Here is a 13,820-nt window from a genome sequence, read left to right on the forward strand (position 1 = left end):
TACCAACATCTAAAAGGGGTCAACTTGTTAGCACCAGGAGACCAAAAAACAAAGTTCCCCAATAGTCCTCATTTCTACCATACACATTCAATGTGTGTGGGGGTGCGTGTGTGTGCACGTGTCCGCGATATCAATACAAATGTGAAGTCTAGCGTGTCACGCTGGCCACTTCGCGAAGCGATGGAGTGAGCCTTTCACGGAGGAGCTGGGAAGCAAAGAAAAACAAAAGCTATTGATATAAATGATGTGCCGACTGAGCAAGCCCCCCGGGCAGGGCGAGCGAAGGTCCGCTCGATACCAATTGATCGCGGGAGGCCCGCGCATTCGTCTTAATTCTGACTAATTAAGGCAGCGGCTGACGAGGAGCGGCAAGGAGAAGAGGGGAGCAAGTGGGCTGAGTTGTTGGTCTTTGCGTCAGCGGGACCTCCCAGATTACAAAATTAAGCCCCCGTGCTTACCAAGCGTGGAACAAGTGGAGGATTAAGAAAATCTGTTGCGGAAACAACAAGCGACGCCACATTAGTGTCGCTGCCAAAACGAATTTGCGTATCGTCGGCGCTGTTTCTGATAGGCAGGGTAGGAGATAAATCCTCCTAACACTTTTTTTTGTCACATTTGCGTGAGAAGTGCTGATTATCTTGTGTGGCCTTTTGGTTGCCGAGAGGCAGCTGAATTTTGAAGCTTCAGCCGCTACCACAGATATACATCAAAGCTTGTTAATTGGCAGCGTGGGGAGGACAAAAAGTTAGTTGTGATCATAGAAAACAATCGGGAAAGTCAGATTTGTTGACAATCTTGACACTACGGCAGACATCTGGTTAGGGGGCGGAAACTCATTTATTTCTGGAGATGGTGTTATTTGTTTATATAAGAGATGTAAGAATAAACAGTCATTTTTTTTTCCTTGTCTGTGAAGAAATTGTAATCAGTATTTGATTTGTATGCCTCATTCAATGGGGTATATGCCACGGAAGAGGCGGGACTTCCGACGTCTGTGATTTTGCACTTGAGTTTGGTTCCGGTCCGGGTTGCGAACGCGCAACCGAGGGACACAAAGTCGGAAGCAACAAGCATTTTGACGCAGCCGACACGTCGCAAACCGAACCGGAACCAAAGCTGATTTGCAAAAACAGTCCCGCCTCTTCCGTGGCATATGCCCCATAGCAAACCAACTTAGATGGAATAAACACCTCCTCTCCTGCTGCAGTCAAGTATTGTGCACACTGTTTAGCCTCAACTGCTTCAAGGCACAACAAAGCCACAATTAACTCCACACAATTCAGACCAACGACTTAACCATGAATTAAACGATCCCAACTATCATCATCTTGTCAAAGTAAGTAAGAATTGTACAGTGTTACCCTGCTTCTGCATTTTAAACCTACTTCCAGTGAAACTGCAATGGAAGTTCAAGTATGACATTTAATTTTAAATTATTAAACCCCTTTAAAGTCTACCAGTTTCACTCTGGAAAAGGCACTTTTTAAATACAGGATTTAAACAATCAAACTACTTCTCAACTTACATATCAGGGCTTGTCTTCATTTCTGGTGGTGAGTTCATCCAAACCCCCCCCCCCCCCCCCCCCCCAGCCTGTATTTTACCATTTTATGTTTGTTTTGTAAACAGCGGGACGTTTCAACCCTCCAGCCAATCGCAGAGCGGGAGGGGGGGGTGTCGCAAACGGGGCCGGGCGAATATGTCAGCTGCGTGACGTCACTCCCACGGCAATTTGAAAGCACGCATGGATTTCTTTTTTTTTCACTCACTCACTCACTCACTCACTCACTCACTCACTCACTCACTCACTCACAGAAGCTTAGGTGTGTGAATGAGTGAGTGAAGAAAAAAAAATCCGTGTGTGCTTTCAAATTGCCGCGGGAGTGACGTCACGCAGCCGACACGTTCGCCCAGCCCCGTTTGCGACACGCCACCCCCTGCTCTGCGATTGGCTGGAGGGTGTAAACACTGTCTTTCCACTGAAACGTCCCGCTGTTTACAAAACAAACACAAAATGGCAAAATACAGGCTGGGGGTGGGGGTGGGGGTTTAGGACAAAATCACCAGATTAACAAAAACACAGATGTGTAGACTGAGAGAAAGTTGAAGTGTGTACATCCTGTATTTAAAAAGTGCATTTTCCTGAGTGAATCTGGCAGACAGCCCCTTTAAGATAATGAAAAAAATATAATAACAAAAAATAGATTAAATGATCACGGCGCTACTCCCCAAGATGACTTTTGTCCAAATAGTTAGCAGATGACTGCTGATGACGGTAAGGTCAGGCCCTGCAAGAAGGGCTGATATAATATAACTGATGCTGTCAGTTATATTACTGTCAAAGTCACAGAAGAACACATACCAACTATGCTTTTTAATTTTAAAATTCCACCTAGATGCTTTTCGTACTCCCAGAAAGTCCCCAAAACATTTGTTTAGCCTTGAGCAAAGACACATCGTGCATACTGAGATCAAATCAAAAATATTGAAGAACTGATACTTTTGCATGTGCCTGCATTTGTATGTCATTCAAAACTAGTGAGAGTGAAGGCGACAAGGTTGTGAGTCTGAAGCTAACATTTTTTTTGATTGTTAGGATGAGTTTGAAAGGACGGGGGTTCTCTGTGTGGCCCTGGACAATAAAGTATCAGCATTTCAGCAAACTATTGATCGTACATGCTGCAAGTATTGATCTGTCGTCTGCCGTTGTCACCAGAATCCTAATCACAAAAGGCTATTTGAACCAACGTCGTCATGGGTCTTTTGACATACTGTAGAAAGTGAGCTCCTATTCAGAGAAGCCTTGGGGAGTTGGATGGGGCAAACATTATCAACATCCACAAAGGCAGAAGTTACATTTCTTCGAGCTAACAATGGTCAATCTCTTCAGGAACGATTCGACTCACTCGCAAAAATACTTTTGCCAAAAAGACTGCTGTAAAGTATATGCATCAGCAAGGTCATTTTGAAATATGCACAGTTCAAGCTATACAACTATGAATCCAAACGGTAAGGCCTTGTGAGCCAATAGGAAGCCTGGAGGAAGCCATTAAAAAAAAAATAATAATAAAATAAATAAATAAAAAACAGGGCAGAAGGCACACTCATGAACAAAGCTAGACTGGTACACAGTGGAGCATACAACCAAAGTTGAACTGGTAACAACGATTCCCCTTTGAGTTTGTTTGTCCAGTTGTTTGTCAACTACGCTCTGGCTCACGGACATGTCACAAACCTATGACACGGATTTGTGTCAATTTGAATTCTTGCAGTTGGATGGTTCCATTGACACTACAATGACTCAATCAGCAAAAACAGTCAGCTGCACCTGTGTCCGGATAGATACCAAAACTAAAAGTTAAAATGGTTTCTTCCTAAGTAGTCTACTGGTTCCACCCTCTATAAGGTTTTATTAAGTTTCTGGGAGGGGGGGGGTATTAATGGCAATCAGAACTCATGATGTTGGATGGATATACAGGACTGTCTCAGAAAATTAGAATATTGTGGTAAAGTCCATTATTTTCTGTAATGCAATTAAATAAGCAAAATGCCATACATTCTGGATTCATTACTAATCAACTGAAATATTGCAAGCCTTTTATTGTTTTAATATTGCTGATTATGGCATTTTTTTTTTTTTTTTTTTTTACTTGGTCTGAGGAAATATTCTAATATTTTGGCATTTTCAGCCAAATAGCTTATCTCAAAATATTAGAATATTTCCTCAGACCAAGTAAAAAAAAAGCCATAATCAGCAATATTAAAACAATAAAAGGCTTGCAATATTTCAGTTGATTTGTAATGATTCCAGAATGTATGGCATTTTTGCTTATTTAATTGCATTACAGAAAATAATGGACTTTACCACAATATTCTAATTTTCTGAGACAGTCCTGTATGACATTTCCAAAAAGTGGATTTGTAATGACAAAGATTTTGGTGTGGACAAAATAGCTGAACACACACACAAACACAAACATCTTTTAAAATATCCATCCCAGTGAAAAAAAACTCTAGGTGCTTCAAAAGAAGAAAAAAAAGATATTTCAACACTGCTTCTGCCAAGGGCCCAGCTTCAGATTTCTTATCTGTTTCCCCTGAGGATGTCAGCAGTGTGAAGAGGAGGGAGGAGGTGAAGTCGTGAATGGGGCGGGAGGCATCGGGGAGAATGCTACCTGACTGGAGATCCCAATCTGACAACACACTCGCAGACATTTACAAGACGGTGCATGGGCCGGCCTCACCCGGCCCTCATTCAACGGTGACACAATATCAGCGGTGCAAAGTGACGGACAGCCGGCGTATCTCCATCAGACAAGAGCTCATTGTTGGGACAAAATAGATCCGACTGACCGGGCTGACCTGCGCCCTTTCCCCGCTCTCCGCCAAACCAGGAGAGAGTGACAGATAAGCTTGGCGATCAGTTACTTCTTCCTTGACACATAAACTTTAATGCCCTTTCCACCTCCCACTCCCATCTATTCATAACCTGGACCTATCTGGCTACCGCCACTGGACCACCGTTCCTTGGGGCCAAACGCGCAAACAGAAGCCTGAAAGTATTATATCCACCAAGAGACTACAGACAGACGCAGTGTCATCCACTCACATCAAATTAACAAATGAGGACGGACACATCCCCTGAAATCTCTTCTCATCAGTTCGAGTGTGATGTCCTAATGACTCTGGCTGTCGATACCGGTCCTCATAACACAGTAGGCCCTAAGGGGGGACAATTAGGGAGAGCAGGAGGATGTTTTCCTTGTGTCACTGCTGGTATTAGTTCTAATAAGACGTAATTTACTGCTGTAGTCTCTGGTGACACACAGTCCCACAAGTCTTAACAATGAAATGGCACAAAGGCTTTTATTAAGACCATCTTTTGTAGGTGTCATAATAAACTAACTCGAAACTGTCATCATGTTGTTTTTTTAAAACTATTCCCTTCAATAACCTAATTAAAAAAAGGCAGGTAACCTTATTTTCAGCTCCTATTTTCCAAAGATTTCTACAAACCATGAGCAAACCGTGGATAAGTAGAAGAAGATGGTTGGATTTATAAAAACCTTAAGAGACAAAGCAAAACCGTCATTGGCTTTGAGTTGGTCTTGGATTGCCTTGGTCTTAACTTGGTCTTCAACAGGCATGGTCTTGACTTGGTCTAAACTATTCAACATCTTGGTCTTGACATTATCTATCACCAAATTGGTCTCACATTCCTCAGTCTGATTTGGTCTTGACCTCAGTCTACCCTGGTCTTATTCTTGAATTAGTCACTTTGGTATGGCCCCGACTGGGTCTCAACCATCCATTCAAAATCTTCATCTTGGAAGCTGACTAAGATGTACTAAATAAAAAATTATAGCAGGTGTTTCAAGATTTTGATTGCCTCATTAAAGTACAAAAAAAGGCAAAATAACCACGTCAAAACCTTCTTTCGGGTCCAACATTAATAAATATTTTTCCACATGTCATGACCAAAAGCCACGATGGTCCTCACCTATGGAATGGCCTGCCGGAGAGCATCAGGTCTGCAGAGAATATTTATGTTTTTAAGAGGAGGCTTAAGACTTACTTTTTTAGTTTGGCATTTGATTGATCTTTTTTTATTTTATTTTATTTATTTATTTATTTATTTATTTTATATATATATATATATATATATATATATATATATATATATATATATATATATATATATTTTATCCCCTTTTATTTATGTAACTATTTTAATCTATATTGTCTTGTAGCTTTGTTTTTATTTTTTTATTTTTTCTATCGTGTTTAACTGTTTTCTTTTAGTGTTTAAATGTTTTTATTTGGTAGTTATTAAATTTTTAGCTCCAGTGTTTTCTCATGGAGGAGTCTCCACAGTGAGAGGGATGATTGGTCTTTATCCCTTTCACTGTGGGTGATATCCTCCTGGGTGCCTTTCCTTACAGGGTACTTCTGTGCCCCGCCATGTTGTGGTTTTCATGTGTTTGTTGGGTTTTGGGTGTGTCTGTGGGTACGATCATGGGGATGTGGGGGGGGGGGGGGGGGGGTGCTTTTTTCTTTTATTTTATTGTATTATGGATGTCCAGCACTTTGAGTTGCATTTTAAATGTATAAAAGGTGCTATATAAATAAAGTTGATTGATTGATTGATTAAAAATATTATGACAGGTTTTCCAGGAAGAGTATAAGCTGTTTTGTCTCAAAGAGGGTTAGGGGAAGCGACTCTTGACGTGATGCACACAGGTAGCATGAGACTGCACTGTGCCGTCTATGAGTGATGCTTACATGCAGAGCAGCAGGCTTGCCTCAACCCATCATCACTGACAAATGCAGTGAGGCCTCCCTGGACCTCTACTCTCTTCCCGACTGTCACCCTCACGTTCGTATCGATGTCGTGCTGAAATGACGCAGACATTCACCCTGACTCCAGTGACCTTGATAGGTCTGATATATACAAATACGGCGTCAGGGGACCATATATGCAAGGGATTTTTTTTTTTTTTTCGGATTGGTGGGGCTTTTAGAGCCTGTGCGCAAACAACCGAAACAATTTTCAAATATTTGGTTGATCAACATAGAAAACCAGCACAAAACATAAAAATAACAACTCATTTCAAATTCAATCAGACGTACAAGACGCATCTAAGCATGTCATCCCGACTGAACAAGCAGTAAATAATTTTTCATAGTCGAGCTAACACACCTAAATAATGGGGATTGATGTAATCCAACCAGAATATTTCAAATAAGCACATTTTAGAGCTGTAATTTAAATACTTTGATATTTTTGCTCATATCGGCTCATGCATATTAAATTTTCCCGATGTGTCTGTGAAAGCTGCTCCTTGCTCTGCAGTGCGTGCACATTTAAACCAGGCATGCCGCTTGGTGGTAAACCACAAGAGCTGCTAACAAAAACATTTGTGTCAGCATAGCAAACATATCCTTTCGGCATACATATGACTGATGCAAGTAAATTAATGTAATATATCGGGATGCGTATGGCCTTGAAGATCAAGTATTGGGATACATATGTATCGCGATACGTATCGTATCGTGACCCCTGTATCGTGATACGTATCGTATCGTGATGTTGGCGGCAATACCCAGCCTTAAATATGAATTTCAGGCCTTTTATTTCTATTTTCTTTTTCTATTATTTCTAGCGTTCCCATTTGGGATTTTTTCGCATTCCTTGAAAATTGAGGGGGGGGAAATAGGTGGATGAAGACGTAGCTATCATCTGATCATGTGGAGCAGTCCATTCTGATAAATTTCCAGAATAGTGACTATTAGGCTGAGGTGGAATGTCAATGTACCGTTACATCAGCCAATAAATGGGCTCCCATATGACCATAGTAACTGAACTATATTTCATGACATGGTTCATCTTTGAATGGAAGCGCTTTCACGCATACATCTGCTAAGACCTTTAGAGGACCATAAGTGGACCTAAATCGACACTATCAATTTCCTTCTCGTGTCATCTCTCAAGAAGCTCCCGAAAGCCATCCTTTATGACCCATACAAAGGAAGGTCTTCAATTTAATTCTCCATCTGTGGCCAGCTTGAAATATTATCTGAGAAATGGAATCCGTGACCCTGAATACAGAGCGAGAAGGGAGCAGGACGGAGACATGGCTTGGCGAAGTCCCTCCCCACGTGGCATGGCTAAATATTTACCCTGCTCCACTCTGCTGTCCAGACGCATCCGCTCAGCCCTCACTCAGCGCCCCGTCGCCCCCATCCGCCGTACTCGGAGGTGGCGAGAGCTGGCATGGTCGTGGCCAAGAGTTTCTCCTCAGAGCCAGAAGGTCATAGAACCTGGGAGGAAGATCTTTCAACCATGCAGGGACAGGAAAGAGAGGATAAAAAGTCAAGTAATTTTCTTGACGTTTTGGAGAGCCCTTTAGAACTCCTCTCACCATCTCAGTAGACTTCTCTGAGTCAACGTTCCATATTCATCTTTCTTTTATTTTTTTCTGTCAGAGATTTAATTGCCGGAGTGAAAAAGCTTGGAGTGTAGCAGCGAACACTTGAGCACTGAGAGGACCAAGTGGGAGGTCTGCACTCAACCTGATGGATGCATAAGCACTAATAATAAGAGGCCTCATTACACATAACCAGATGATTCCCACGGAAACGAGCTCGGGATAATAGTGCTGCTGCAAAGAGACGTAGCAGGCGTTAACAAAGTGATGAACCACCATTGCCGGTGGGGGGCCCTTTTTTTTTTTACTTAACACCTCTTGAAGTTGAAAATTGGTTTTAAAAAGTGTCTTGACTTTTAAAGTCCCGGGAACAAAACATTGTCAAAAGCTGTGAAAGGTACCGAAATTACTATTCAGCACTCTTTGGGGCCATTTGGAGGTACAAACTACATGCCTAAACACACTTTTAAGAACATTCAAACTCAATTTAGCTCTACTGATGTGGCCTCCTTTCCGTCAATCTTCAATTCCTGTCGTGGATGACACTCCTCTGCCTCTAATTGGCTGGTACCCCGTTGCCTTCGCTGAGTAGATTGGCTAATTTTTTAAATGAGGACTGATGAGCCAATGAGAGGCAGAGTAGAACAGGTCATGCCAAGGAAAAGAATCCTTCAAATTCTTCTCCTGACCCGTGTGTTTGATCCCCAGGGTGGGGGATTACGCGGTTACGCACTAACTAAATGCTCTAGTTTAGTTTTATATTTGCTCGGCTGGTACTTGATTTTAAGAAAATGGATGGATGGATGGATGGATAATAATTATGTAGTCCATAAAAACATTCAAATCAGTCATTTGTACTTGCTCACAATAATAAAATTATCATGACTTGTTAAGTGCCCTGCGATTGGCTAGCAACCAGTTCAGGGTGTACCCCACCTACTGACTGGAGCCAGCTGGGATAGGCTCCAGCACCCCCCCCCCCCCCAACCCTTGTGAGGAGCAAGCGGTTACAAAAATGGAAGGATGAGATGTTAAGAACAGTTTGTTACTACTGGTAACATAAGCAGCCAATAATATAGGCCTATTATTATTATTATTGTTATTATTATTATTATTATTATTATTATTAATACAATATTAAGTGAACAATGACCAAAAAAATAGTGAAAATTGCCTGATTTTTTTTTTTTTTTTAGCTTGTCCTCACCCTTTTGTGGTTCGATTAGGGTATGTCTATATTAGGGGTGTCAAAGTTAAAGCGTTAATAGATTAATTAATCACAGAAAATTGTCGCATTAATCACGTATTAACTCATATTAATCGCACTATTTTTTTGGACCGCACTTGAGCCTTGAACGTAACCGCGGATGGTTACATTGAAGGCTGCACAGATCAGTGTTGTTCCAAGATGAGCGGGGTGACTCCATTTGGTGTGCTCGGTGGTAAATTTCCCTTTAAAAAACACCCCGACGGGACTTTAGATAAAACAAGTGTAATTTGCATTTAATTAATTAATAATTGCTGAATTGCACCCAATTGATATAATGCTGTTATGTTTTGAGCAATACACGCATGCATGCAATTGCATACATGCATTTAAATCAATGTTTGCAAATGACATTCAGATAATAAAATGCGTTAATGTCAAAATATTACAGTATTTTGTATTTTCCATCCATCCATCCATTTTCTTAACCGCGTATTCCTCACAAGGGTCGCGGGGGCTGCTGGCGCCTATCTCAGCTGGCTCTGGGCAGTAGGCGGGGTACACCCTGGACTGGTTGCCAACCAATCGCAGGGTACACAGAGACGAACAACCATCCACACTCACACGCACACCTAGGGACAATTCGGAGCGTCCAATTAACCTGCCATGCATGTCTTTGGAATGTGGGAGGAGACCGGAGTACCCGGAGAAGACCCACGCAGGCACGGGGAGAACATGCAAACTCCACCCAGGAAGGTCCGAGTCTGGACTCGAACCGGAGACCTCAGAACTGGGAAGCGGACGTGCTAACCACTCGACTACCGTGCCGCCATTTTGTATTTTATATTACGCAATTAATTTAGTAGATTAATCATGATTAATCAAAATTAAAAAGTGTGATTAATCAGATTAAAATTTTTAATCATTTGACAGCACTAGTCTATATATTTGTAAACTGTGGGCATGTGAAGCCCTTTGAGACTCTTGTGTGATTAAGGGTTATAGAAATAAACTTGGCTTGAAAAACTGTTTAGACGTCAGTATTGTTTTGGTCTGAATCAAACTATAAACTATTAAGAGGTTAATAAGCGCTTACCCCTCAAAAGGGTCACGGGGGTGAAGACCCACGCAGACATGGGGAGAACATGCAAACTCCAACCAGGAAGGCCGAAGCCTGGACTCGATCTTGCATCCTCTGTACTGGGAGTAGGACCTGCTAACCAGTCATCCACCATACCACCCCATAATTGTTATTTATTTATTTATTTATTTATTTATTTATTTTCTAAGCTCGTGAAAATTGAGAGTATACCCACTTCTCCAGGGACCATTAAACCACTGACAGCCGGTCCTTCTCATTCCATGTATTTTGTGAGGCCTCGCATCATAAAGCATTTCATCGAAAAGGCGGGCGCACTCGGCGAAAGGTGGCATCGTCAGTGATGGGTATTGATGATTGATGGAAGTTCCCACCTCTGCTCATTTGTGGGGTCTCAATGAGCCAGCTTCAGACACGCCCTCACAACATTTGCTCAGTATCCTGCTAAGTCACAGGAATTAAGTAAAATTGTAGCTCAAGGTACCACTGTTGTTAAAAATCTGTTTTCACTTTGAAACGGTGTCGTGTAAGAATTCCCTGAGAGCAGTAATTTGCAAATTTCCTCTTGAAATGAGTGAACGATTAAAAAACAAACACGAGGTCTTTTCACAGGTGTGGAGACAAGACATTGCTGTCGGAGTGTTGTTGCGTTAACAAGAAACCTATTAGTCTGTTAATGAAATCGCCAAATTTAAATGAAGGTGATCAAACTTCGCAATGATGTCGCATCTATCCCTCAGGGCCTTTTAAAATGGTATCATTAAATACATTCAATAATTATTGAAGCGGCAGAGACCAAACATTTATCACCCATAATTGGGTTGTGTGACAAATATCCAAGGTCCGAGACCATGAGCGTGTATACGGTAGAGTAATAAAAGTTAACATAATTATCACGCTACATCATTGCTGACATTACAAAACACAATTAAAATAAGCTGAACATTCAGTTAGATGAAGAGAGTGCAATAAAAGTCTATTGAAGAAACCGTCAAGTTGATGGTGCATTGCCGTGATGTACGCTGCTATCGAACGTGGCGGCAGTAAAAGTGAGCTGTTCGAAAGGTGAACTCGGCTGCGTGGACGAGCTCCAGCTCCGCATCTTTAACCGGCTTATTCACGGGAATAACATCGGCGTGCTCAACTTTGAACAGGACGGCGAGATGAGGAGGCAAAGTGCTGGCGAGGATGAGGAAGCGTGCCCGTTGCACCGCGCCGACTGCTAGCTTGTTCTGGGCTCTGGTTATATTCTGTCACATTAGCGCTGGCACAGAGGATATGTTGACAGAGAGAGGACATTGCACATTGAGACCGTAGGGCTTTTTCGAAGGCTGGTGGCATCGGGACGGGAGACAAGTGTGTGCGTCTGTGTGTATTTGCGTCCACAGAGGCGCATGCAGGCTCGCCTGTGGAGTGGAGCATGTGGACGCCCGCCCACTCTGCAGCCTCGCAGCCCTCGTCATTTCACATCAATCCACAGCCCCTCAATATAAATAGGACAGGCGTCCTAAAGCTACGCATTACTAAGAGCAGCAGTGGCATTAAGCGGTGACCCCGAGTCGCTCAGCTTGAAATATGACGACTGCGGCCCAGTGGAAGAGAAGCTTCCCTGTTCCCTCTCACCTTTGCCACCCTGTGTGGGCCGACCGTTACTCGGGCACACTGCAACGGTAACTCGGCACCCACAGGATAATGAAAAGCACTGCACATTTTACACAAGTGTAAAAAGAAGTGAACTACTGATCATCTCTGATTGGTTGGTGATTTCCTTCCAGAGAGGACTGATCCACCCCCAACACAGAGTACTCATACTGTACTACTGTCAGGTCATACTGACAGTTTTTACTTTTTTTTTATTTATTGCAAGCTCCTACTTTAAGTAAATGAGTTGAATCAGTACTTTTACTTTGACCAATAGAAGCACCGTTACTTCTACCTAATTACAGAGCGTGAGTACTTGTTTAGTCACCTCTGTGTGTCATTGTTCTGCTCTTTTCAGTCTAGTTTTCTAGGACGGACAAGACTAGAGCTGTCAAAATTAATCGATTAATCAACAAGTAATCGATTATCAAATTAACTCATTTACTCCCAATAACGTATAAATACTTTTTTTAATGTTCTAATTGTCCCAAAGACGTATTTATACGTTTTTTGTTTTTTTTTATGCTACAGAAGGCTTTGATGCAGCCTCTCCACTACAAAGAACAGTTGCAGAAATGGTAGTTATTATACAAACGGCCAGCAGGTGGCAGCAGAGCAAAGGAGATCAACCAGGGCCATGTAGAAAAAAAGCTCAATTACTTACAATTTTAAATAGATTTGTGAAAACTGATGAAACTTTGCTCTCTTCTAATGCTAATTGCTGCAACGGAAACAGATAGAAACATACTTTTTCTTAATGATGAAAGAAGAGACTTTAATCTTTCTTTTGATAGGTTCCATGCTTTTATAGCAATAGAACACAATATTCTGTGGGCCTTGCAAAATCAGTCCAAATCCAGTAAAACAGCCGGGAGCGAACGGGACTGCTTCTGTGAAAATGGCTGGGAGTGAATGAGTTTTAATTGACAACTATTTTACTAATCGAGTAATTATTTAGAGCCGTTAAATTCAAATTGTCCAAATCCTCCAATTTCAGTCTCAAGAGTAATCAAAGTAGACTCTTTTGCATTTAATCAAAATAAGACATTTGCAAATATTTACTTTTAGTATGGAAAACAATGACCAAACTAGTGACTGAATTTGTTTCAAAAAGCTCTGAGAGTACAACATCAATTCCTCTTATTGATAATGTTGAGTTTTGTTGGTTTTGAATCACAAAAAAAATACTGAAGGAACAACAATAACTTGTTAATAAACAGTAATTAGAAAAATGGTTTTGCAATGCACTTTAATACAAAATAACATTTTATTTGATTCATTGATAGAATAATCGATTATAAAAAATATTCGATAGTGACAGCCCTAGACAAGACCAAGCAAAACAAAAGCTTTGTCACTCCTCACTAGGGATGTAACGATATCCAAACATCACGATACGATATTATCACGATATGAAGGTCACGATACGATAGTTTTCACGATATTGTGGGGGCGTTGGCGATATTTAAAAAAGATCACAATATTGTAAAAAAAAAAAGAGAGCTCATACTTTTAAAAAAAAGCACAATATTGTGCTTTTGTGCATAACAGCAATGCATATAAACCACCTACAACCTCTACAATCAATAACAATATTGAGGCACTTACTTGGTAATGCAAGCACACATTGATCGCTTCACAAGCAAATTAGGTTCCCCTTCATCTGACAATTAGCCTAGATTTTAAACATAGAAGGCCAAAGCATCCCTAATGAAAATTACATTGCACTAATAAACTAGCCACTAGAGGGTGCTAGAACTGCACTAATGGAAATCAACATGACTTTTTTTTTAACAGGTGTTCCTTTTAAATATTGTGAACATGACGAAGACGATATTGTGGAAGTTTTAATATCATGATATCACGATATTGCCCTTATTGTGACATCCCTACTCCTCACTATATGTCTGAACGCTCAAGTTCAGCTGCAGCAAAATCGAGACTA

General features: G+C 41.3%; 1 long non-coding RNA gene across 1 annotated transcript; it reads right to left on the minus strand.

Moving 5' to 3' along the window:
• Positions 1-7,728: 7,728 nt before the first annotated feature.
• Positions 7,729-10,486, minus strand: LOC144009158 (uncharacterized). Its single transcript, XR_013280858.1, has 3 exons — positions 10,452-10,486; positions 10,232-10,348; positions 7,729-7,834 (listed from the first exon to the last, which is right to left on the minus strand). It is a non-coding gene; the product is annotated as an uncharacterized LOC144009158 (long non-coding RNA).
• Positions 10,487-13,820: the final 3,334 nt, after the last annotated feature.

Source organism: Festucalex cinctus, chromosome 1, assembly GCF_051991245.1.
Source record: "Festucalex cinctus isolate MCC-2025b chromosome 1, RoL_Fcin_1.0, whole genome shotgun sequence".
NCBI classification, from domain to species: Eukaryota; Metazoa; Chordata; class Actinopteri; order Syngnathiformes; family Syngnathidae; genus Festucalex; species Festucalex cinctus.